The sequence below is a fragment of the Hyperolius riggenbachi genome, chromosome 9 (assembly GCF_040937935.1).
Source record: "Hyperolius riggenbachi isolate aHypRig1 chromosome 9, aHypRig1.pri, whole genome shotgun sequence".
In the NCBI taxonomy this organism is placed as follows: Eukaryota; Metazoa; Chordata; class Amphibia; order Anura; family Hyperoliidae; genus Hyperolius; species Hyperolius riggenbachi.
The window spans coordinates 150,733,523-150,757,211 of NC_090654.1; the positions used below are offsets into that span (position 1 = coordinate 150,733,523).

General features: G+C 47.1%; 1 protein-coding gene across 1 annotated transcript in view; it reads left to right on the forward strand.

Annotated features, from left to right (window-relative positions):
* The first annotated feature begins 5,220 nt into the window (after positions 1 to 5,220).
* LOC137533574 (meiotic recombination protein DMC1/LIM15 homolog) overlaps positions 5,221 to 23,689 on the forward strand; it is a 603,524-nt gene continuing 585,055 nt past the window's right edge. Inside the window, exon 1 of the mRNA XM_068254935.1 lies at positions 5,221 to 5,371. The gene's annotated coding sequence lies outside the window, so the exon portion shown is untranslated. The remainder of the gene's footprint in view (positions 5,372 to 23,689) is intronic.

A 23,689-nucleotide genomic window follows, 5' to 3' on the forward strand; every position in this document is an offset into this window, starting at 1 on the left:
GGTTCACTAAACAGAACAGGTATACAGTGGCGGTTCACTAAACAGAACAGGTATGCAGTGGCGGGTCCACTGAACAGAACAGGTATGCAGTGGCGGGTTCACTTAACTGCACAGGTATGCGCACTGATGCGGTGGGTTCACTGAACAGAACAGGTATGCAGTGGCGGGTTCACTAAACAGAACAACTGCACAGGTATGCGCACTGATGCGGTGGGTTCACTGAACAGAACAGGTATGCAGTGGCGGGTTCACTTAACTGCACAGGTATGCGCACTGATGCGGTGGGTTCACTGAACAGAACAGGTATGCAGTGGCGGGTTCACTTAACTGCACAGGTATGCGCACTGATGCGGTGGGTTCACTGAACAGAACAGGTATGCAGTGGCGGGTTCACTAAACAGAACAGGTATACAGTGGCGGTTCACTAAACAGAACAGGTAAGCAGTGGCGGGTCCACTGAACAGAACAGGTATGCAGTGGCGGGTTCACTTAACTGCACAGGTATGCGCACTGATGCGGTGGGTCCACTGAACAGAACAGGTATGCAGTGGCGGGTTCACTAAACAGAACAGGTATACAGTGGCGGGTCCACTGAACAGAACAGGTATGCAGTGGCGGGTTCACTAAACAGAACAGGTATGCAGTGGCGGGTCCACTGAACAGAACAGGTATGCAGTGGCGGGTTCACTAAACAGAACAGGTATACAGTGGCGGTTCACTAAACAGAACAGGTATACAGTGGCGGTTCACTAAACAGAACAGGTATGCAGTGGCGGGTCCACTGAACAGAACAGGTATGCGCACTGATGCGGTGGGTTCACTGAACAGAACAGGTATGCAGTGGCGGGTTCACTAAACAGAACAGGTATACAGTGGCGGTTCACTAAACAGAACAGGTATGCAGTGGCGGGTCCACTGAACAGAACAGGTATGCAGTGGTGGGTTCACAGCACAGGTATGCAGTGGTGGGTTCACAGCACAGGTATGCAGTGGTGGGTTCACAGCACAGGTATGCAGTGGTGGGTTCAATGAACAGGTATACAGTGGCGGGTCCACTGAACAGAACAGGTATGCAGTGGTGGGTTCACAGCACAGGTATGCAGTGGTGGGTTCACAGCACAGGTATGCAGTGGTGGGTTCACAGAACAGGTATGCAGCCAGACAGGAACAAGCTAAGCCTAACTAATCTTTCCCTGAGAGACAGTCTGCAGCAGCTCGCCCTACTCTGACTAATGCAGGCACACAAGTGGCCGTAATGGCCGCCGCTGCCTGCCTTATATAAGGAGGGGTGGGGCTCCAGGGGCTAGTGTAGCCTAATTGGCTACACTGGGCCTGCTGACTGTGATGTAGAGAGTCAAAGTTGACCCTCCATGTGCATTATGGGGCGAACCGAACTTCCGCAAAGGTTCGCCTGCGGGACGCGAACGCGAACCACTGAAGTTCGCATGGAACCGTTCGCAGGCGAACTGTTCGGCCCAACTCTAGCAGTGACAGGGGGTGATTGATGGGTGGCAGTGACGGGGGTGATTGATGGGTGATTGACAGGTGATCAGTGGGTTATTACAGGGAACAACAGATGTAAATATTGCACTGACGAATTGATAAGGGGGGGTCTGAGGGCAATCTGAGCGTGTGGGCGGGTGATTGGGTGCCCGCACGGGGCAGATTAGGGTCTAATCTGATGGGTAACAGTGACAGGTGGTGATAGGGGGTGATTGATGGGTGATTGATGGGTAATTAGTGGGTGTTTAGAGGAGAGAAGAGATGTAAACACTGCACTTGGGAGGTGATCTGATGTCGGACCTGCGGGCGATCTATTGGTGTGGGTGGGTGATCAGATTGCCCGCAAGGGCAGGTTAGGGGCTGGTTGATGGGTGGCAGTGACAGGGGGTGATTGATGGGTGGCAGTGACAGGAGGTGATTGATGGGTGATTGACAGGTGATCAGTGGGTTATTACAGGGAATAACAGATGTAAATATTGCACTGGCGAATTGATAAGGGGGGGTCTGAGGGCAATCTGAGCGTGTGGGCGGGTGATTGGGTGCCCGCACGGGGCAGATTAGGATCTAATCTGATGGGTAACAGTGACAGGTGGTGATAGGGGGTGATTGATGGGTGATTGATGGGTAATTAGTGGGTGTTTAGAGGAGAGAAGAGATGTAAACACTGCACTTGGGAGGTGATCTGATGTCGGACCTGCGGGCGATCTATTGGTGTGGGTGGGTGATCAGATTGCCCGCAAGGGCAGGTTAGGGGCTGATTGATGGGTGGCAGTGACAGGGGGTGATTGACGGGTGATTGACGGGTGATTGACGGGTGATTGACAGGTGATTGACAGGTGATCAGGGGGGATAGATGCATACAGTACACGGGGGGGGGGGGGGTCTGGGGACAATCTGAGGGGTGGGGGGGGTGATCAGGAGGGAGTAGGGGGCAGATTAGGGACTAAAAAAAAAATAGCGTTGACAGATAGTGACAGGGAGTGATTGATGGGTGATTAGGAGGGTGACTGGGTGCAAACAGTGGTCTGGGGGGTGGGCAGGGGGGGGGGGGGGTCTGAGGGGTGCTGTGGGCTATCAGGGGGCAGGGGGGGGAATCAGTGTGCTTGGGTGCAGACTAGGGTGGCTGCAGCCTGCCCTGGTGGTCCCTCAGACACTGGGACCACCAGGGCAGGAGGCAGCCAGTATAATAGGCGTTGTATACATTACAAAGCCTATTATACATAGGGGCAGCGGCGATCCGGGTGCTAGTAACCCGCCGGCGCTTCCGAACGGCCGGCGGGTTACAGCGAACGGTGGGCGGAGCCAGTCCCCGGCGGCTGATCGCGTCACGAATGACGTGATCGCCGCATAGCCACTCCCACAGCCGCCCCCGCCGATGGGCGTATTGCGGTCGTTTGGGCCCGGACTTTGCCGCCGCCCATCGGCTGGTAGCGGTCCTTAAGTGGTTAAAACTGCATTTTGTGTTTAATTATGTTATCTTTGACTAATAGTTAACGGTTTTTGATGAGCAGAAACATTTAAGTGTGACAAACATGCAAAAGAATAAGAAATCAGGAAGGGGGCAAATCGTTTTTCACACCACTGTATACTGCAAGCGCTCCACAGCGCCACCCTAGTTACTCAGCCAATCTGGAGCATAGCTAGAGTCAGCTGATCGCCGGATCAGCTGACTCCCCTTCTAGATGCATAAAGGTCCTGTCGCCTGGCGTGCGCGCGCGTAGCCCTTAGTCAAGCAATAGAAGGACCAGGCAGAGCACCAGCTTGTAGCCGCGCGGCGGAGACCGCCGGCTGTGATGCGGAGATAGCCGCCATGCCGCTTGCTGTTGCGGCCGTATCTCCGCTATTCATTACAACATAGCTCCGGAAAGTCTGAGCCCTTGCTATGAGAGAGCTCACTTTGCTGGGGCTCACCAAATGGTATCCTTTCCACAGGGCAGGCTCACACTTAGCTGTGATCTGCCTGGGACAGGAAATGCTTTGTTCCTTGCTAATTAAACAAAACCTTGGGACAGTCACAGACAACAGGCTTCATGAAAAGAACTCTGCTAACACCTATGAAGACAACAGAGACCTCCAGGCTTGACTGCAGGTAGCTACAGACAGACAATCGAGATCTGGCAACGCAACGACAATCGATGCAGCAAACCAATTGCGATTGCGTTCTCTTTTCTCACGGCTGTTCCGTGACAGGTGTTTTAAACAGGGAATTCCTCTCCCCTGTGTTTACCTCTGATAAACTTGGGGGGCTATAGCGCGGCGGTGGAGGGGGTAGAGAGCGGCGGTTGGGGGACATAGAGTCATGTCATTAGGTAGAGGACATGGCTCTGAGTCCCATCTGCCCCCAAAGATCCACCTTGGGTTTTCTTTAAGCTCTGGTATCCTTTAAGTGTTCCTTTTTATTTCAAAAAGTTGGTAGGTATGGAAGATATTTTGTCTTTCCAAATAGGGTAAAACAATTCTACAGTGGTGAAATTGCTATGCAAATTTCCTCAATTGCACAAAAAAATGCAGCGTTTGTTGTCCATGTGAACCGGCCCTTAACTGTACCTAGCGTTTTGCGATCCGTAAGAAGTCTGCAATCAGATCATAAAACAGAAAACCTGTGGTTTCTTGTCACCGAATCCGCCAACTTCCAGTGCGTAGCTCCACCCCCTGAAAAAAAAAACATTCGGAGATTGAGAAAACAAAAGGTTGGTTTCTTCATGCGGGGGACAGGGATTCGGCAGGGTCAGCTTAAGGGGCTCTGGGGCAAATTGAATGGGGGGGCCCCCTTTCCCGAATACCCCCCCCCCTCCTCCTGGCGATCACCTCTGCTCCCCGGGGCCCTTGCTAACAAGGTGCAGGTGCAATTACTCACCTCTTCCGGCGGACGGCACAGTCCGGGTACTGGTCATGTTGTCCTCCACCTGCTCCATGATCCGGCGCACGTTATTTGTAAACACGCACCGGGTCATAGAGGAGGTGGAGGACAAAATGGCAATAGTGCCCGAACTGTGCCGTCTGCTGGAAGAGGTGAGTAATTGCTCCTGCAGCTTTTTAGCAAGGGCCCCGGGAAGCAGGCAATATTTAGCAGGGCCGGTGGCGTGGGGCCTCTGCAGAGGTCGGGGGCCACGGGACAAATGTCCCCTTTTCCTCTATGGGAGCACCGGCCCTTGGATGCGGAAGTGATTTTTACAAGTGCTTCGGGAACAAGGTAATTATTATTAATTACTGTATAAATTACAGAAAGAAAACTGCAAATTAGTTTGCAGGCTGGATATCCGCTCTAAGTAGCAGATGTAACGACAGATAGTGCGCCGTGCACGTTGTGCCGCCCCGCATGCGCAGTAGGAGCCTGCGTTACTTTTAATTTTTGTGCCGCACTAAATGTCCCAAATATCTCAGCAGCCACACCACGTACACATCCTAAATTTCAGGGTAGGGAGGGGGGACCCCCAAACTACCACTGTGCCAAATTGCAGCCACCTAGCCTAGGTGATTCCCGTGATAGGTTTGCTATAATCACTCTCAGGAATCAGCAGGGCTCCGGGGCTGCAATTTGACGCAGAGGTAGTTCGAGGGGTCCCCTTCCTACCCTGAACATTTGGGTAGTGTAGGAGCCTAGGAGGAGATATTTCGGAAAAATAACATTTATGTCCCCACTGAGCATGCGTGATACTCAGTGAGGAATGCTGCTTCCGGGCGGCACTATCTGTCATTACACCGGAGGTACCACACACGGCTAGTCAGGCAATCACCACAGCGCGCTCCTGGGGGCGGGACTACAGAGATCATTCAAATTCGGAAACGTCCACACGTCGGGACAGTTGTGAGGTGTGAGTCTACAGTACTGAGGAGAAGCGAGTTCTAAGATTCACCTGCTGGTCGGGTACGTTCTTGAGGCTGGCATGTCTTGCTGTAAAGTTTTCACTGGCTTCTGCAGCTACTCGATAAACGCTTTTGTGCATTTATTTAATACTCTTTCACAAGTTCTCAGTTCAGGGTGTGTTATATGTGGTACTTTGGTTGTTTGTCACAAGATAAGACCTTGAAGGTGTGTGAAACTTTTTTTTTTAGATCTACATAGGCCTTGTTCACATCAATTAGTGCAGATGGCTGTGCAAGCGGAACTGAATGTGTGCGATCGCACGCCATCTGTGCTGCTATGCGCTGCTGATCCCATTCACTACAGTGAATGGGTCAGCGATGTGATTCTTGAAAAATGCATGCAGTAGTGCTATTGTGCATTGCACTGCTGTGCAGCGCATATGATGGGAATGGTAGAAGGGCTGGCTATGCCCTGCTACAGTTCTTGCGTGCCGCACACTATACGCGCTTCCCAAATGCGCACGGCAGCACGTATAGCCTGAATGAGGCCTTATACCAGTGGCATAACTAAAAATCGCAGGGCTTCTGTGCAGAACTGTAGATGGTCCAACCTCTAGCCTAAGTTGCCAGTATTCTTTCTGGTCCTCAGAAACCTTTTAGGTAGCCTTTGTGCCACCTATCACCTTTATATAGATCTATATTAGTATCAGCGGGCCTATGTTTCCTCTTTCCATAATGCTGGGTACACACGATGGAATTTCCCATCTGATCGACACGTAATCTGACAGAAAGTTGCATAGTTTGTACGTGTCCAAAGTGTTCCGGATTGAGAACGGGATAGATTTTCCTGACCGTGATAACTTTGGAAAATCGATCTTGTTATGATTGAAATAATCATCAAGTTCCCGTCGATTGCACCTTAGCATTGTGTGTACCCAGCATTAGGTAGCCCTCATGCCAGTACCCCAGATAGTGACATTAGGTAGCCTTAGTGCTCGCTCACAAGTAGTAAGTAGCTTTCTTGCCCCCCCTTATCCCGTACACACCACACACACGCACACGCACACACACACACACACACACACACACACCAGATATTACTTATAAGGTGGATTTTATGCCCCCACCCATATTGCAGAGCAAGCAGTGGAGTTTAATCCTGCTGCACCACTGCCCAGTTAGTGTGCTCCTTTTCTTGCTGCTGGCATCAATCATTGTTTCCTAATGGTATAAACACATTGACAGATGCCAGAGGGGGGGAGCCACCGAGACAGGATGCACAGACTGGATTTGGTTTTAACAGGCCTGTACTTCCAATAAAACAGTATTTTGTAGAAGAATGCGACCTGCTTCCACTTGAGCCTTTCTACATACGCTTTAAAAATACTTGGCTGTGACGACTGTTCTGTGAGATCTCAGCAAAGAACCAATCGTGTGTACAGCTTTCCCACTTTCTACTCCATAGAGCCAAATTAATCCATGCCATGCACTGATGAGGATCAAACAATCCGAAACAGTCTGTATGCATGTTGGATTATTATGGCTCTGTACAGTTTAACAAGCTGACACATCATTGCATTCCAGCGGTTCTGGAGGTGTGTTTAGCTTCTAAGGGTACAATGGTTAATTTGCATATATTCAGCAGTGGTGCTCTGGGAGACATCTCGAGCTCACTCCAACCTGAATTATCGCAAATTCTTTCTGTTTTAGGAAAGCAAATTTTTGTTTTTCTTTACAATGTTGTGTAGTGACTCACCGAGCAGAATTGCTAAGCATGTGTAAAATACATGTTTAAATGGAATGCAATTATTTCCAGTTCATTTAAACCCTGGTGCTTCTTCCAGCCCTCTGTAACACATCCGCTCCCAAGGTGTTAGTCTGCCCCCCGTTCTCCCACTGTCAGCAACGGTAGTTGCTGACTACTGCGCATGTGCTACCCAGGTTACGCACTTCGATAGTGCTCCAATGGCCAGGAGCATTCTGTGCCTGCTCAGTTAAGGCTTAGTTAATGTGCAGTAACCCCCGACAGACTCAGTTGGGGAATTTACCGGGGCTGACTGTGTGAGGACGGAGGGCACCGGATAGACACTTAGCAGCTGATGGGACTACAGGGGGCCAGAAGAAGCCCTAGGTAAGTATAAATCTTTTAACCCCCACTCATACACTCAGAGAAAAAAAAAATTAAAAAAATTAGCCGTTCAAAAATGAAGAATCGAACAGATGCTTGGGTTGCTTTACAGTAGGCAGAAGAATTTGAGGTAGACTTATAATATGGTCCATTTGTCTGTGGATGGTAAGCGTTGGTTGTAATACCAGACCCCACAAATACAAAATAAATGTATTGTATCATGGCTGACAAATCCTTGATACCCTGATCTGAAAGTAAAAAAATCAAAGCTGGGAGATGCACTACATGGTAACCAGAGCCTCAACTTAATAGGGAGCTGTAATGCTGGATGAAGTGAATACTTCTGGGTAAAGTAGTACAACACAGTTAATGTAAACTACTTCCTGGATTTTATAGGATATGCCTGGAATTCAAAAATATGTTTGTTTTTTTTCCTGGAAGACTTCCTCAGTAATGTGAAGGGTTTCTGGGTGCTTTGTTGAGGTCATCTACTTTTGCTTTGTACTGGTTGGAGTCGCAGGTACAGCAAAGTAAGCAACTAATTATACTTAGACCATAGATATCATGGTCCAGGTTGAACAATGGGCTCTACTTCAGGGGAAGTTCTTTCTGTCTTTCTCAGTGGATCTATCAACCACTCTATAAAGCAAAAGTGGGGGGAAAGGCTGCGCATCCCTAAACACATGTTGCAATTGAATGGTTAATCGCACAGGCATACACCGCCTCTGCCAGACTGAAAAATGCATGCCCTGCATCCAAGACAAGTGCTAACATTTATTAAACTAGGAGGAACTTTAGCTTCCAATATGGTTTCCATGCAAAGTATATTATACTAGACACTTGCGTCATGGTGAGGCAAACCTCGGGCAAGTGACCTAACCTAAATTTAAAACCTTGGGAGCAGCTAAGCAAAAAATGTGTAACTTCCATTTGGTTGAACAGCGACAACGTGTTTAGGGATGCGCAGCCTTTCCCCCCACTTTTCCTTAACTTTGTAACTATGTAACTGTCAGGTTAGCTGCTCCCAGCCCCTCCTCCTGAGTTTCCTGTTTGCATAATAAGTAGTAGCAGATTTGCATATGATTTGCATCTGAATTGAATGCGAAGTGTGCAGAAAATCTATTTAGGTGCTTCACACTGAGCTGGTGGTCATTTCAGATGCAGCCTTAGTGGTATGCACTGGCGTTCTCCTCACTCTATAAAGCAACTCCATTTTCACTGAGAATATATAAGCACTTTCTGGTCAACAGAGTTAGTTCAAGGGTTTGTTTTTGTGTATCTTGGGTCTTGGTGCCTTAACCCCTGACCTGTTTATCTTGCTCCTGCGTTTCCTGACCCTCATCCTGACTACGTTCCTGATGGCGCTCTGGTACTTGCTTGTACCTGACTTTGCTTGCTATCCGTCTGCCCCACTCTTAGACTAGTATCTTGTGTGCAATTGAGTTCTGCCTGTTCAAACTTTGACTTGTCTTGATCTACAGTTGATTGCTGCCCGTCCTTGACCTTGGCTAGTCTGGCTCTTCTGTCACTGGTGGTGCAATCCCAAAGATTGGTCATCTTTTGGTGGCTAGGCAGCAAAATATTCAATTGTCCACTAGGTGCAATTAGGGCTGTGGCGTTGGAGCAATTTTAGGTACCTGGAGTCGGAGTTGGTGGTTTCAATAAACTGAGGAGTCGGATGACTTTTGAACCAAATCCATAGGTTTTGTAAAACTTGGACTAAGGAGTCAGAGTCGAGTAGTCAGATCAATTTTGGGTACCTGCAGTCAGTGGTTTCATAAACTGAGGAGTCGAAGTCGGGTGAATTTTGTACCTGGTACCGGCGGACAGAGGCAGCGGAGGACGGAGGTGTGGGAGTGATCCAGGCCGATGGGTCTGGAGGAAGCACCAGGTATGTATAAATATGTTATGTTTTCGTCTCTGGTCCTCTTTAACCACTTCAGGACCACAGTCTTTCTACCCCTTAAGGACCAGGCACTTTTTTTCCATTCAGACCACTGCAGCTTTCACGGTTTATTGCTCGCTCATACAACCTACCACCTAAATGAATTTTACCTCCTTTTCTTGTCACTAATAAAGCTTTCTTTTGGTGCTATTTGATTGCTCCTGCGATTTTTACTTTTTATTATATTCATCAAAAAAGACATGAATTTTGGCAAAAAAATGATTTTTTTAACTTTCTGTGCTGACATTTTTCAAATAAAGTAAAATTTCTGTATACATGCAGCGCGAAAAATGTGGACAAACATGTTTTGGATAAAAAAAACCCCCATTCAGTGTTTATTTATTGGTTTGGGTAAAAGTTATAGCGTTTACAAACTATGGTGCAAAAAGTGAATTTTCCCATTTTCAAGCATCTATGACTTTTCTGACCCCCTGTCATGTTTCATGAGGGGCTAGAATTCCAGGATAGTATAAATACCCCCCAAATGACCCCATTTTGGAAAGAAGACATCCCAAAGTATTCACTGAGAGGCATAGTGAGTTCATAGAAGATATTATTTTTTTGTCACAAGTAAGCGGAAAATGACATTTTGTGACAAAAAAAAGAAAAAAAAAAAGTTTCCATTTCTTCTAACTTGCGACAAAAAAAAATGAAATCTGCCACGGACTCACCATGCCCATCTCTGAATACCTTGAAGTGTCTACTTTTCAAAATGGGGTCATTTGTGGGGTGTGTTTACTGTCCTGACACTTTGGGGGTGCTAAATTGTAAGCACCCCTGTAAAGCCTAAAGGTGCTCATTGGACTTTGGACCCCTTAGCGCAGTTAGGCTGCAAAAAAGTGCCACACATGTGGTATTGCCGTACTCAGTAGAAGTAGTATAATGTTTTTTGGGGTGTATTTTTACACATACCCATGCTGGGTGGGAGAAATATCTCTGTAAATGACAATTTTTTTCATTTTTTTTTACACACAATTGTCCATTTACAGAGTTATTTCTCCCACCCAGCATGGGTATGTGTAAAAATACACCACAAAACACATTATACTACTTCTCCCGAGTACGGCGATACCACATGTGTGGCACTTTTTTGCACCCTAACTGCGCTAAAGGGCCCAAAGTCTAATGAGTACCTTTAGGATTTCACAGGTCATTTTGCGGAATTTGATTTTCAGACTACTCCTCACGGTTTAGGGCCCTTAAAATGCCAGGGCAGTATAGGAACCCCACAAATGACCCCATTTTAGAAAGAAGACACCCCAAGGTATTCCGTTAGGAGTATGGTGAGTTCATAGAAGATTTTATTTTTTGTCACAAGTTAGCGGAACATGACACTTTGTGGAAAAAAACAATTAAAATCAATTTCAGCTAACCTGTGACAAAAAAATAAAATCTTCTATGAACTCCCCATACTCCTAACTGAATACCTTGGGGTGTCTTCTTTCTAAAATAGGGTCATTTGTGGGGTTCCTATACTGCCCTGGCATTTTAGGGGCCCTAAACCATGAGGAGTAGTCTGGAAATCAAATTCCGCAAAATGACCTGTGAAATCCTAAAGGTACTCATTGGACTTTGGGCCCTTTAGCGCAGTTAGGGTGCAAAAAAGTGCCACACATGTGGTATTGCCGTACTCGGGAGAAGTAGTACAATGTGTTTTGTGGTGTATTTTTACACATACCCATGCTGGGTGGGAGAAATAACTCTGTAAATGGACAATTGTGTGTAAAAAAAAAAAAAAAAAAAAAAAAAAAAAAAAATCAAAAGATTGTCATTTACAGAGGTATTTCTCCCACCCAGCATAGGTATGTGTAAAAATACACCCCAAAACACATTATACTACTTCTCCCGAGTACGGCGATACCACATGTGTGGCACTTTTTTGCACCCTAACTGTGCTAAGGGGCCCAGAGTCCAATGAGTACCTTTAGGCTTTACAGGGGTGCTCAAAATTTAGCACCCCGCCCACTTGCCAGGACAGTTAACAAACCCCACAAATGACCCCATTTTGGAAAGAATACACGCTAAGGTATTCCATGAGGGCCATGGTGAGTTCATAGAAAATTTGATTTTTTGTCGCAAGTTAGCGGAAAATGACATTTTGTGAAAAAAACCAAAAACACAAAACCACAATTTCTGCTAACTTGTGACAAAAAATAAAACATTCTATGAACTCACCATGCACCTCACGGAATACTTTGGGGTGTCCTCTTTCCAAAATGGCATCATTCGTGGGGTCTGTCCTGGCATTTTAGGGTCTCTGCAATCATTACATGTATGGCCAGTATTAGGAGTTTCTGCTATACTCGTTATATTGGGCATAAGGGTAATGCACTGTGGGCTGAAAGGAAAAATGAACGTCAATCAATCAATGTGGATGAAAAAATATCTGCCAAAAAATTTTGAAAAAAAAAAGAGGAGGAAGGCATCTGCCAGGACATAGGAGCTGCCGCCCCAAAAATCCAAACCCACCAGCTCGTATGCCCTGGCAAACCTGATTTATCCATTCACACCGATCGATGTGGATGAACAAATCATTGCCAGAGTTCTTTTTTTATACAAAGTGTTTGCCAAAGCATATGAATCCCCAACACCACTCCTCGGCCCATATGCCTCGGCAAACGTATCTTTTTGACTGCGGAGGAGAAATCTCGTCCTGCAGCGCTGCATGCACCGACTTGTGTGTAAGCTGACAGACGCGCAACGTTCTGTCAGGATGCACCATTAGTACTGCAGCTGGTTAGTCGTTCGCTCGGTCCACCTGGAAGGTTATTGGAAAAAGAGAAAAAAAACCCCAAAAAACAAGCAAGCAGCAAAGCAATTACTTCATTATCATTAATAACCTTTGAACTTTTTTAATAAAAAACTTAACATTGCAAACCAAACATTAACTTCTTTGCTTACCTGTTTTTTTTTTTTTTTTTTTAACTTACCTCCCGAGGACAAACCTCTCCTCCCCCATGGAACAATGTGCGAAGTGCAAATCGCACAGAGTTGTGGCGAAATACATTACGCAATTTGTCTCAAGTGAAAGGAGAGGTTTCTGGCAGCCCTGTGTATTAGGGTCTCTGGAAACCCGATGTTTGGTTTCACACTGCATATTGACACATCCGGTGGGTCGAGCCCGCCGCACCGTATCGTCCAAAACAGACCTTCAGGCAATACCACAAGAGTAGCATTCGGCCTAGTAATGAACTGCGTCGCCATAGACTAACATGACTTCCGGGCCGATCGATATTGCCACAGAAGCCACGCAGTAAGGTAGGCATGCACTAGCGTTAAGTCAAGCACTTCCGGCGTAGGGGGGGACCGCAAAGTGTGACTTTTGCTAGGCATTTTGCCCTAACGCATCGCAGCAGTGTGAAATAGCACTGAGAGACCCTTGTGTGCCTACAGCTGTGTGTGGAGTTCCCTACTCTCTAATAGTGTACCTGCTCGTGGTACCTCTCAAAACACTCCCCTAGGCATAGGCCAGGCTGGTCAGGACAGGTGGGACAATAAACAGTGGTGTCACGCCTTATTCCAGCCCTGCTGCAGACACGACAGCGTTTTCTTCGGATTCGTTGACCTGGGGTAGTCGGAATTGGATAGGCGTAATGCCTTCCATGCAGCCGGCTAGTTGCATCTTGGGGTTGGGCCACGGCACCTCCTGGATACAGGAGTTCCATCACGATCTGTTTATTAAATTGAATAAACGAGCCAGTTCTCCCAGCCTTACTGTAGAGAACAAAGCTGTTGTAAATTGCCAATTGAATGAGGTAAAAAGACACTTTTTTATACCAGCGTCTTGTTTTTCGGGCAACTAAATAGGGCGCTAACCTCTGGTCATTGAAGTCCACCCCTCCCATGTTAGTATTATACTCGTGGACGACAAGGGGTTTTTCAATGACCGCAGTTCGCCGTTGAATTTCAACTGTCGTGTCTGCGTGAATGGTGGACAGGAAGTAAACCTCCCTCTTGGCCTTCCATTTCACCGCGAGCAGGTCGTCAGCACACAAGGCGGCTCTCTGCCCCCGTTGAAGTCTGGTGGTAATGAGCCGTTGGGGGAAGCCCCGGCGACTAGGCCGCACGGTGCCACAGCATCGGATTTTTTCTATTTTTAAGTGCTGAAAGAGGGCCACACTTTTGTAATAATTGTCCACAAAAAGATGGTACCCCTTCTGGAACAAGGGTGACACCAAGTCCCACACAACCTTTCCACTGCTCCCCAGGTAGTCAGGGCATCCGACCGGCTCCAATTTTGAGTCTTTTCCCTCATAGACCCTAAAATAAGATGTATAGCCTGTGGCCCTTTCACAGAGCTTATACAGTTTCACCCCATACCGGGCGCGCTTGTTTGGGATGTACTGTTTGATGCGAAGGCGCCCGGTAAAGCGTATGAGGGACTCGTCTACGCAGATGTCCTGGTCAGGGGTATAAGCATCTGCAAATCTGGATGACAGGTGGTCTATGAGGGGTCGAATTTTGTGGAGCCGGTCAAAAGCAGGGTGGTCACTTCGATGACAGGTTTCGTTGTCATTGAAGTGCAGGAAGCGCAGGATGTTCTCAAATCGTGTCCTGGACATGGCAGCAGAGTACAGGGGAACATGATGTGCTGGGTCTGTAGACCAATAAGACCGCAACACATTCTGCTTTACTAGTCCCGTGTGAAGGAGAAGGCCCCAAAAATTTTTTCATTTCGGAAACTTGGACTGGTTTCCACCGAAAAGGCTGGGCAAGGAACTTTTCCGGATTGGCGGTTATATATTGTGTGGCCTTACGGTTGGTCTCTGCCACAATTAAGTCCAAGAGATCCTGGGTGAAGAACAGATAGAAAAAGTCTAGGGCCGATCCTAGATTATCTGTCTCCACCTGGACTCCAGACTGGACGGTGAAAGGGGGAAGTACGGGTGCGGCGGAATCGGGGGATTGCCAATTTGGGTTTGCCAGCACCTCTGGTAAATTAGGGGTAGTACGGGCCCGTCTTCTTGGTGGCTGCGACTGGGATCTTACTGCACGTGCCACCGAACCAGTTTCAACTTCCATGCTGGTGCTCGCCACTTCACCAGGGTTTACGGAAGTACTGGTGCTAGGTCCAGGAGATGTTGTGCTGCTGGTGCCTGCCCCACCATGAAATCTCAGACCAGCACGAACACCACTCTGCTGCCCTTGAGGCTGATCCTGCGCCACCTGCGGTCCAACAACATGGGGTGTGGTACGCCTGGCTTTAGCCGGGACCTCAACCTCGTCATCACTATCGGTCAGTGAGCCACTGCTCAATTCAGGTTCAAACTCTGACCCGGAAGATTCGTCGAATGAGGCGTCCCAATCGTCCTCATCTGACTGGGCCATGTACCTGAGAACCTCATCATCGGAATACCCCTTTCTTGCCATGGTGGGCTGCTAAATTTAGGGAGTATTTGAGAGGTAGAAAGCTGTGGTCACTGAGTTTTGATAAAAAAAAATAAATCAAAACTGAGGTTTACAGTGCCACAGCTATTGTACAGTGTTTTTTGCAGTGATCAGAAAAAAAATTCTGTCACTGCGGTGGGGCGGGCTGAACGCAAGTGCAGGCGAGCGATCAGGCCTGATCGGGCAAACACTGCGTTTTTTTTTTTGTTTTTTTTTTTTTGTGGATCCTAGTGACCCTAATAGATCTGACTGGGATCAGTAATGATCACTTACAGATACTATATAGTACCAATGTTGATTAGCGACAGTGATGACGCTAATTAGTGACTGTGGTGCAGTGGGCTGAGCACTAACTGACACTTACAAAGGGGCCTAGCTAACTGGCCTAACTGCTAACACTAGTGATACTAAAAAAGTGACAGTTTTCACTGATCACTGTTTTTAGATCACTAGGATAGTGACAGGGGGGTGGTGGTGAGTGGGGAATCAGAGGCAATCAGAAACAATCACAGGACAATCAAAGGCAATCGCAGGCCAATCACAGGGCACTCAATTCACGGGACAATCAAAGCCAATCACGGGACAATCAAAGCCAATCACAGGCCAATCAAACCAATCACGGGACAATCAAAGCCGATCGCGGGACAATCAAAGCCGATCGCGGGACAATCAAAGCCGATCACGGGACAATCAAAGCCGATCACAGGACAATCAAAGCCGATCACAGGCCAATCAAAGCCAATCACAGGCCAATCACGGGACAATCACGGGACAATCAAATACAATTACAGCACAATCAAATTGAATGTCAGCACAATGAAATTGAATGTCAGCACAATCAAATGCAATTACAGCACAATCAATTACAATGCACTGGGAAGGTGATTGGGGGGGCAGGGGGGGGGGGGGTCTGAGGGCGATCAGAGGGTGTGGGGGGTTGACTAGGTGTCCGCACGGGGCAGACTGGGTCCTGATCTGGTGGGTGGCAGACACAGGGGGTGACGATAGATCAGTGAGGGATTACAGGGGAGAATAGATGTAAACAATGCACTGGGGAGGTTATCAGCAGGGGGGGGGGACTGAGGGCAATCTGAGGGTCTGGGTGGGTGATCAGGTGCCCCCAAGGGACAGTTTAGGGTCTGCTCTGATGGGTGGTGTTGACAAGGGGTGATAGGCAGGTGATAAGCAGGTGATCAGTGGGTAAGGCAGCTGTATACAAACGTATACAGTATACAGGGGGGTGGTCTGGGGGGGATCTGAGGGTAGGGAGGGTGATCAGGGTACCCTAGGGGGCAGTTAGTGACCTACCCTAGGGGATAGCGTCCCTAGATAGTGACAGGGAGTGATTGATGGGTTTTTAGGTGGGTGGTGGGGTGCTAGCAGTGGTGTGCTGGGGTGGTCAGGGGGGGTTCTGAGGGCTGGGGTGGGCGATCGGGGGGTCTGTGTGGGGCAAAGAGTGTTTTGCTGCACTTATCTATTGGCTGCCTGTCCTCTCTGATGGTCGCACGACGAGTGACCATCAGTGGAGGAGGCAGCCAGTATAATACACTTTGTTACAATAACAAAGTGTATTATACACTCTGATTGGCCAGATCGCGCAAGTTTGAAACCCGCCGGCGCTGCTGATTGGCCGGCGGGTTTCCGAGTAGGGTGGGCGGAGCCTATTGCCGGCGGCGATCGCGTCATTGATGACGCGATCGCCGCACAGCCACCGCTGATGCCGCCCCCGCCGATGGGCGTATTGCGGTCGTTTGGGCCCGGATTTTGCCGCCGCCCATCGGCTGGGGGCGGTCCTTAAGTGGTTAAGCACTTCAGCCCGTGGGTTGTTTTCACCTTATGGAATTTTCACATTTTGGCGCTTCTCCCTTTCGTTTCCCAATAACTTTATCACTACTTATCACAACAAAATGATGTATACCTTGTTTTTTTTTTTTTTCGCCACCAATTAGGCTTTCTTTGGGTGCTACATTATGCTAAGTATTATGTTAGTCTAAATGCATTTTAATGGGAATAATAAAAAAAAAGGAAAAAAAAAAAAAACATTTGTCATTTTTCGGCCATTATAGTTTTAAAATAGAATGTAAAACCATGGATAAAAGCCACACATTTTATTTGCCAATTTGTCTCGGTTATTGCAATGTTTAAAGGGATACTGTAGGGGGGTCGGGGGAAAATGAGTTGAAGTTACCCGGGGCTTGTAATGGTCCCCCGCAGGCATCCTGTGCCCGTGCAGCCACTCCCCAATGCTCCAGCCCCGCCTCTGGTTCACTTCTGGAATTTCAGACTTTAAAGTCTGAAAACCACTGCGCCTGCGTTGCCGTGTCCTCGCTTCCTCTGATGTCACCAGGAGCGCACAGCGCAGGCACAGACCATACTGGGCCTGCGCAGTACGCTCCTAGTGCCATCAGCGGGAGTGAGGACACGGCAACGTCTGAAATTCCAGAAGTGAACCAGAGGCGGGGCTGGAGCATTGGGGAGTGGCTGCACGGGCACAGGATGCCTGCGGGGGACCATTACAAGCCCCGGGTAACTTCAACTCATTTTCCCCCGACACCCCCCCCCCCCCTACAGTATCCCTTTAAATGATATCCCTAGTTCTCTAATTACAAGCCCATAATTTAATAATAATATTCCCTCTTGGCATACACATCATACAGTGGTGTGAAAAGCGATTTGCCCCCTTCCTGATTTCTTAGTCTTTTGCATGTTTGTCACACTTAAATGTTTCTGCTCATCAAAAACCGTTAACTATTAGTCAAAGATAACATAATTGAACACAAAATGCAGTTTTAAATGATGGTTTTTATTATTTAGTGAGAAAAAAAACTCCAAATCTACATGGCCCTGTGTGAAAAAGTGATTGCCCCCCTGTGGTTTATCACACCTGAGTTCAATTTCTGTAGTCACCCCGAGGCCTGATTACTGCCACACCTGTTTCAATCAAGAAATCACTTAAATAGGAGCTATCTGACACAGAGAAGTAGACCAAAAGCACCTCAAAAGCTAGACATCATGCCAAGATCCAAAGAAATTCAGGAACAAATGAGAACAAAAGTAATTGAGATCTATCAGTCTGGTAAAGGTTATAAAGCCATATCTAAAGCTTTGGGACTCCAGCGAACCACAGTGAGAGCCATTATCAACAAATGGCAAAGACATGGAACAGTGATGAACCTTCCCAGGAGTGGCCGGCCGACCAAAATTACCCCAAGAGCGCAGAGAAAACTCATCTGAGAGGCCACAAAAGACCCCAGGACAACATCTAAAGAACTGCAGGCCTCACTTGCCTCAATTAAGGTCAGTGTTCACGACTCCACCATAAGAAAGAGACTGGGCAAAAACGGCCTGAATGGAAGATATCCAAGGCGCAAACCACTTTTAAGCAAAAAGAACAGTAACCACTTCACCACTGAGGGGGTTTACCGTATGACCACCAGAGCAATTTTCACCTTTCAGCGCTCTTTCCATTCATTCGTCTATAACTTTATCATTACTTATCACAATTAAACGATCTATATCTTGTTTTTTCCACCACTAATTAGGCTTTCTTTAGGTGGGACATTATGCCAAGAATTATTTTATTCTAAATGTGTTTTAATGGGAAAATAGGAAAAATCTGGGAAAAAAATATTTTTCAGTTTTTGGCCATTATAGTTTTTAATTAATGCATGCTACAGTAATTAAAACCCATGAAATGTATTTGCCCTTTTGTCCCAGTTATAAAACTGTCCCTATCACAATGTTTGGCGCCAATATTTTATTTGGAAATAAAGGTGCATTTTTTTCAGTTTTGCGTCCATCCCTAGTTTATAAAGTAACAGTGTTGTACCCTCCTGACTTAAATATTTAAAAAGTTCAGTCCCTAAGGTAACTATTTATGTGTTTTTTTTTTTTTTATTGTACATTTTTTTTTATTTTTTTTTTTAATTACAAAAAAAAAAACTTGGGAGTGTGGGAGGTAATGAGTTAATTTTTTGTGTAAAAGTAATTTATTTGTATGTGAAAAATGTGTAGGGTGTAGTTTACTATTTGGCCACAGTAACTTTTTCTATTTTAATGCAACCTCCAAGCGTCCTTCCGGAAGCTTGGAGGAAGTACTTGGAGGCTGGGTAAGATCACAATGATCGCGCTGCCCATCGGAGAGCAGCGGATCATTGCGGGGCTTAGATCAACGAACGGGAATGGATTTTCCCGTTCATTGATCTCCGGGCGAGCGCGTGTTTACTAGCGGCGGGCGGCATGTTTACGAGCGCGGACAGCGGCGGGAGTGCGCAAAGTACGGATTTCTCCGTCCCTGGGGGTTAAAGGATGGGAAAAGGGACGGAGAAATTCGTACGGGCGGGGGGAAAGTGGTTAAGGCTCGTCTCAATTTTGCTAAAAAACATCTCAATGATTGCCAAGACTTTTGGGAAAATACCTTGTGGACCGACGAGACAAAAGTTGAACTTTTTGGAAGGTGCGTGTCCCGTTACATCTGGCGTAGAAGTAACACAGCATTTCAGCAAAAGAACATCATACCAACAGTAAAATATGGTGGTGGTGGTCTGGGGTTGTTTTTATGCTTCAGGACCTGGAAGGCTTGCTGTGATAGATGGAACCATTAATTCTACTGTCTAACAAAAAATCCTGAAGGTGAATGTCCGGCCATCTGTTCGTCAACTCAAGCTGAAGCGATCTTGGGTGCTGCAGCAGAACAATGACCCAAAACACCAGCAAATCCACCTCTGAATGGCTGAAGAAAAACAAAATGAAGACTTTGGTGGTTTTGGTGTAGTAGATTTCATGTATTGTTACAGTAAAGCTGTTACTGAACAGCTACTGTAACAAAAACCGCCTGGCAAACCGCTCTGACTCACTCACTCGTGATATGATTTATGATATGATCCGGCAGTAAAAGGCGGGAATACTCTGGTCACGTAGTGGTAAAACTCTGCCTCCTACCCACAATGCTTCACTTTCAAGCTTACAGAGAGGAAAAGTATCCCATGTAAATCATTAATACCGATTACCTAACTCTCTGCTTTCTCACACTTTCCTCATGCATATCTCTCCATTATCCCCTGCTATCAAACATTTTTCTCTCTGTCCTCTCACACTGGTGAATTGACTCCAGAGTGTTAAAATACCTCATGAGATAAACTACCTACCTTTTTTCTCTTAGTAAATCCTCTCTGGTGAATTGACGCCTATCTCTCTATCTCTATCTCTCTCTATCTCCTAACGGTTTAAATGAAGACTTCAATCTAGCATGTTTCCTATAAATCAATGATAAAGTGTCTACGTCAGTATATACGGCACAAATATTAAATATATGACCATCTGATGCACCACACTGTTAATTTTTAATTTTTAGTCACACCATGCATATTCCACTTCCGCATGCACACATCAATCAAATATCTCCCTATGTATCTGTACAGGGATTGGTAAATCATATATTGCAACTCAGGATAACACCGGGCCTTTAAAAAGACATCCTAGGTGGGGACTCGCATATATTGATGGATATGTCCCCACACATTATGGATGTAATAATATCAAATTCTAGTAGTCCGGCATACCCCTATGCATAAGGTAAGTGATAAACACTAAGCATCGTGCCAGCAACTATAATTATGAAGAGTGGCAAGCTATCCCTTATAAGATGTATGGGCATGGGGAGAGATTCATGTAACTAGGGCACTGACCCAATGCAATAGCAAGCCTAATGTTTATACACGCTGTGAGGCGTCATTGTTGTCATGGGAACGCACGCTCACGTTGTGGCCTTCTGCATTTGTATGACACGTGTGGCGGTTAGGCCGCCAGTGACGCGCAGGCGGTGGAGACAACCGCTTGGAAACATTTAGTTGGCGGCAGTGCGTCTATGGCAACGCACGTACACGTAATGGCCGCCGCACTGTGTGACGCGTGCGGCGGTCTGGTTGCCATAGGAACGCCCTACGCGGTAGTGATGCATGCATTACCCGGAAGTGCTCCGACGAGATACATGCTGGGGTCAGGCGAGGTATGACTATCACCGCAGGGGGCACCCAGGCGCTGAGTGTCCACACACAGAGGACGCGCGAGGGCCCCGCAAGCAGGTATGCAATACATGTGTGGACACACCCAGTGGGTGCACATACATCAAACCTCCAGTATTTAAACCCGCATCTGACGAGGTGCCTCAGCTCTGACTGGGGCATTTGCGGGGGGGGACATTGTGGTGGTGTGGGTGGCACTAAGCATTGTATATATGTATAGCACTCTGTGAAAAAGCCGCTTAGGTGAAACATGTCGAGACTCATATAACAAGCACTTTGTAAATAGGCACTCTCACTGTATATATGTTTATGTTCCTCCTTTTTGTGGGCTGAGTATGTACTAGATCCGAGGGCTCCTCTGGCAGGAATAGCTTAAGGGCAGACCAGGGCAGCCTGTACGACTCCCCACAAGTTACATTGACAGGTCCTTACAGTTGAATGGAATAGCTACAACACACCTCACAAGTGTGGGGGATGAGCAAGGACCTCCATTTATATTTGCAATCAACCTCGACAGAGGCTGTAGCAGTGTATACACGCCTGGACCTGCGCATGTGATACTATCAAGTATCCAGCAACCTTGTACTTATTTTTTACGTCAAGCTTATTGCTTATTTAAGATATACCCATAGGGCTGGTCCTATGGACTAAGTGTATGTAACATATGTATATATCGGCAATGAACCGATATATGACATAAGCAGGAACACTGACTTAGGAACTAGAGCGATACAGGGAACAGGACTCAGAAGGATTCGCTACCTCCACGCGGAGATGAGCGCAATCCACAAATGGAAACAGGAACAGGACTCAGAAGTATTCGCTATCTCTTCGCAGAGATAAGCGCAATCCACACACGGTAACAGAACAGAATAACTAGCTAAACACGGGTGATCACGATACGCGCAATCTACCAAAACGTGCTGGAAGGCTGACTAACTGAACACAGGATATAAACAGTTCGTGTACGTATATATCAGCGACACTGATGTATCAATGTAACACGAATACAAGGCAAATAACAAACGTGCTGGTATGGAGATATATATTGGCGATGAACCAATATATGATGCAAGACCAGCAAAGTATCTTTAGAACTAGGAACACGATCTGGGACCAAAGCAGCAGCAAGACAGGCTTACGCTGAAGCTATGATAGCCCAAGGAGCCCTGCAGGAAGCAGATCTTTATACTGAGGTCATCCAATGGGAGCAGACATGCAGATTCCCACACAGGTGAATGGTAATTAATCAATCCTGAGCTGGCCAGCACTGCAGAGCAAATGCAGATGGAATCAGCAACTGGTTTAAGTGCCAACCAAAACATGCAAACAAATACATGCAATGACATCAAAAACTGCTTGTCTTCAGTAAAACTGCAGCCAGCAGCACCTGCTGCAGACATGATCATAACAGTTGAAAGACATGGCTACAATTACTAGGTAATGCCTAATGATGATGATCCAGGGATTTTATCTGATTGCCATCTGGAGTCGGGAAGGAATTTTTATCCCTTTTGGGGCTAATTGGACCATGCCTTGTAACTTTTTTTTCGCCTTCCTCTGGATCAACAGGGATATGTGAGGGAGCAGGCTGGTGTTGTACTTTGTTCTGTGGTTGAACTCGATGGACGTATGTCTTTTTTCAACCAAAATAACTGTAACTATGTAACTAGGTGCATCTTATAGTCCGCTCCATCTTATAGTCCAAAATATGGTATGTCAAGAGTGTGAACAATTTCAAAAAGAAAAGCTAAGGCAGTGTTCTCCCCAGGACTATTTAGGTGGGCGGGCCGCCCAGCTGTTTTGAAATCCCTCCTACCTAGCTAAAGCTGGTGACATAAACCTTTTGCAGGCAGGAGCATTCCATTGCCTGCTATAAATCAGCGATCGGCTCTCCTGCAATACCAAAAGCCGCCGCTATACACTGCGGGAGCGCTTCTCTGCCTGTGTGACCTCCTGCTTGAATGTTAAATCATGATTGGCCAGGCGGGTTGTAAAGGGCAGGGCAGGTTAACTGTCTATACCTGTCACCCGCAGTAACAGAAAGCCGTTCTTCTAGTCCGCAGTCAGCCGCCCCGCTTTGCTGGCTGCCTGTGTCTGTATTACATTTACGTGTTTTAACTTGCAGGCTGCTCAGCTAGCAGAGGTGGGACACATGCAATCGGAGCGCAGGGAGACTAGTCCTGTGTGACGGACTTGAGCCTGGGGAAGAAGCCTGAAGCTGGACAGACTCTTTCCCCCTCCCCTGAGCAAATCCACACAGCGTCTCTCCTCTGTTCTGGCTGCATGAATCTCTCAGCACGGCTGCCAGTCCTATCCCTTCCAGGCAGCTCCAGATAGGATAGGGCAGTGCACGGCAGTGAGTTCTGCTGCCCCGCTCCCTCTGTTTCCCGGATGCATCTGTACACAACACGAGCTCCTCTGATGCTGGGAGAAGTTTGGAGTTCTGTACATGAACGGAACAGATAATCATCCTTCCTCTGGTGTGAGTGAGACCTCTGCTAATGCACATTTTGCAGAGAGTACACAGCTTTCAAGCTACAGGACCTGGGAAACAAACAATGGCTGCAATATAGATTAGCTGACTTACTGGGGATGGAGGCTGCAGCTGAATGCTGTCTGTCTCAGTCCGCTTGCTTGGTTGCCCATAAGATGTAAGTGCCCATACATTATTTGATTTTTTTTTTTTTTTTTTTATCTGGCAGATTCAATCACAGTGTTTTAATCTGCCAGAGATCAGTTGTGAAAGTTTGCCTAAAGCCGCATCTACACGCGTAGATGCGGCCGCGATGTTCCTTATCAATCGAGCTGCTGATTCGGCTCGATTGATAAGATCCGACAGGACAGATCTCCTCACCGCCGATTCCCTGCTCCTTACCCGCGAGGAAACAGTGG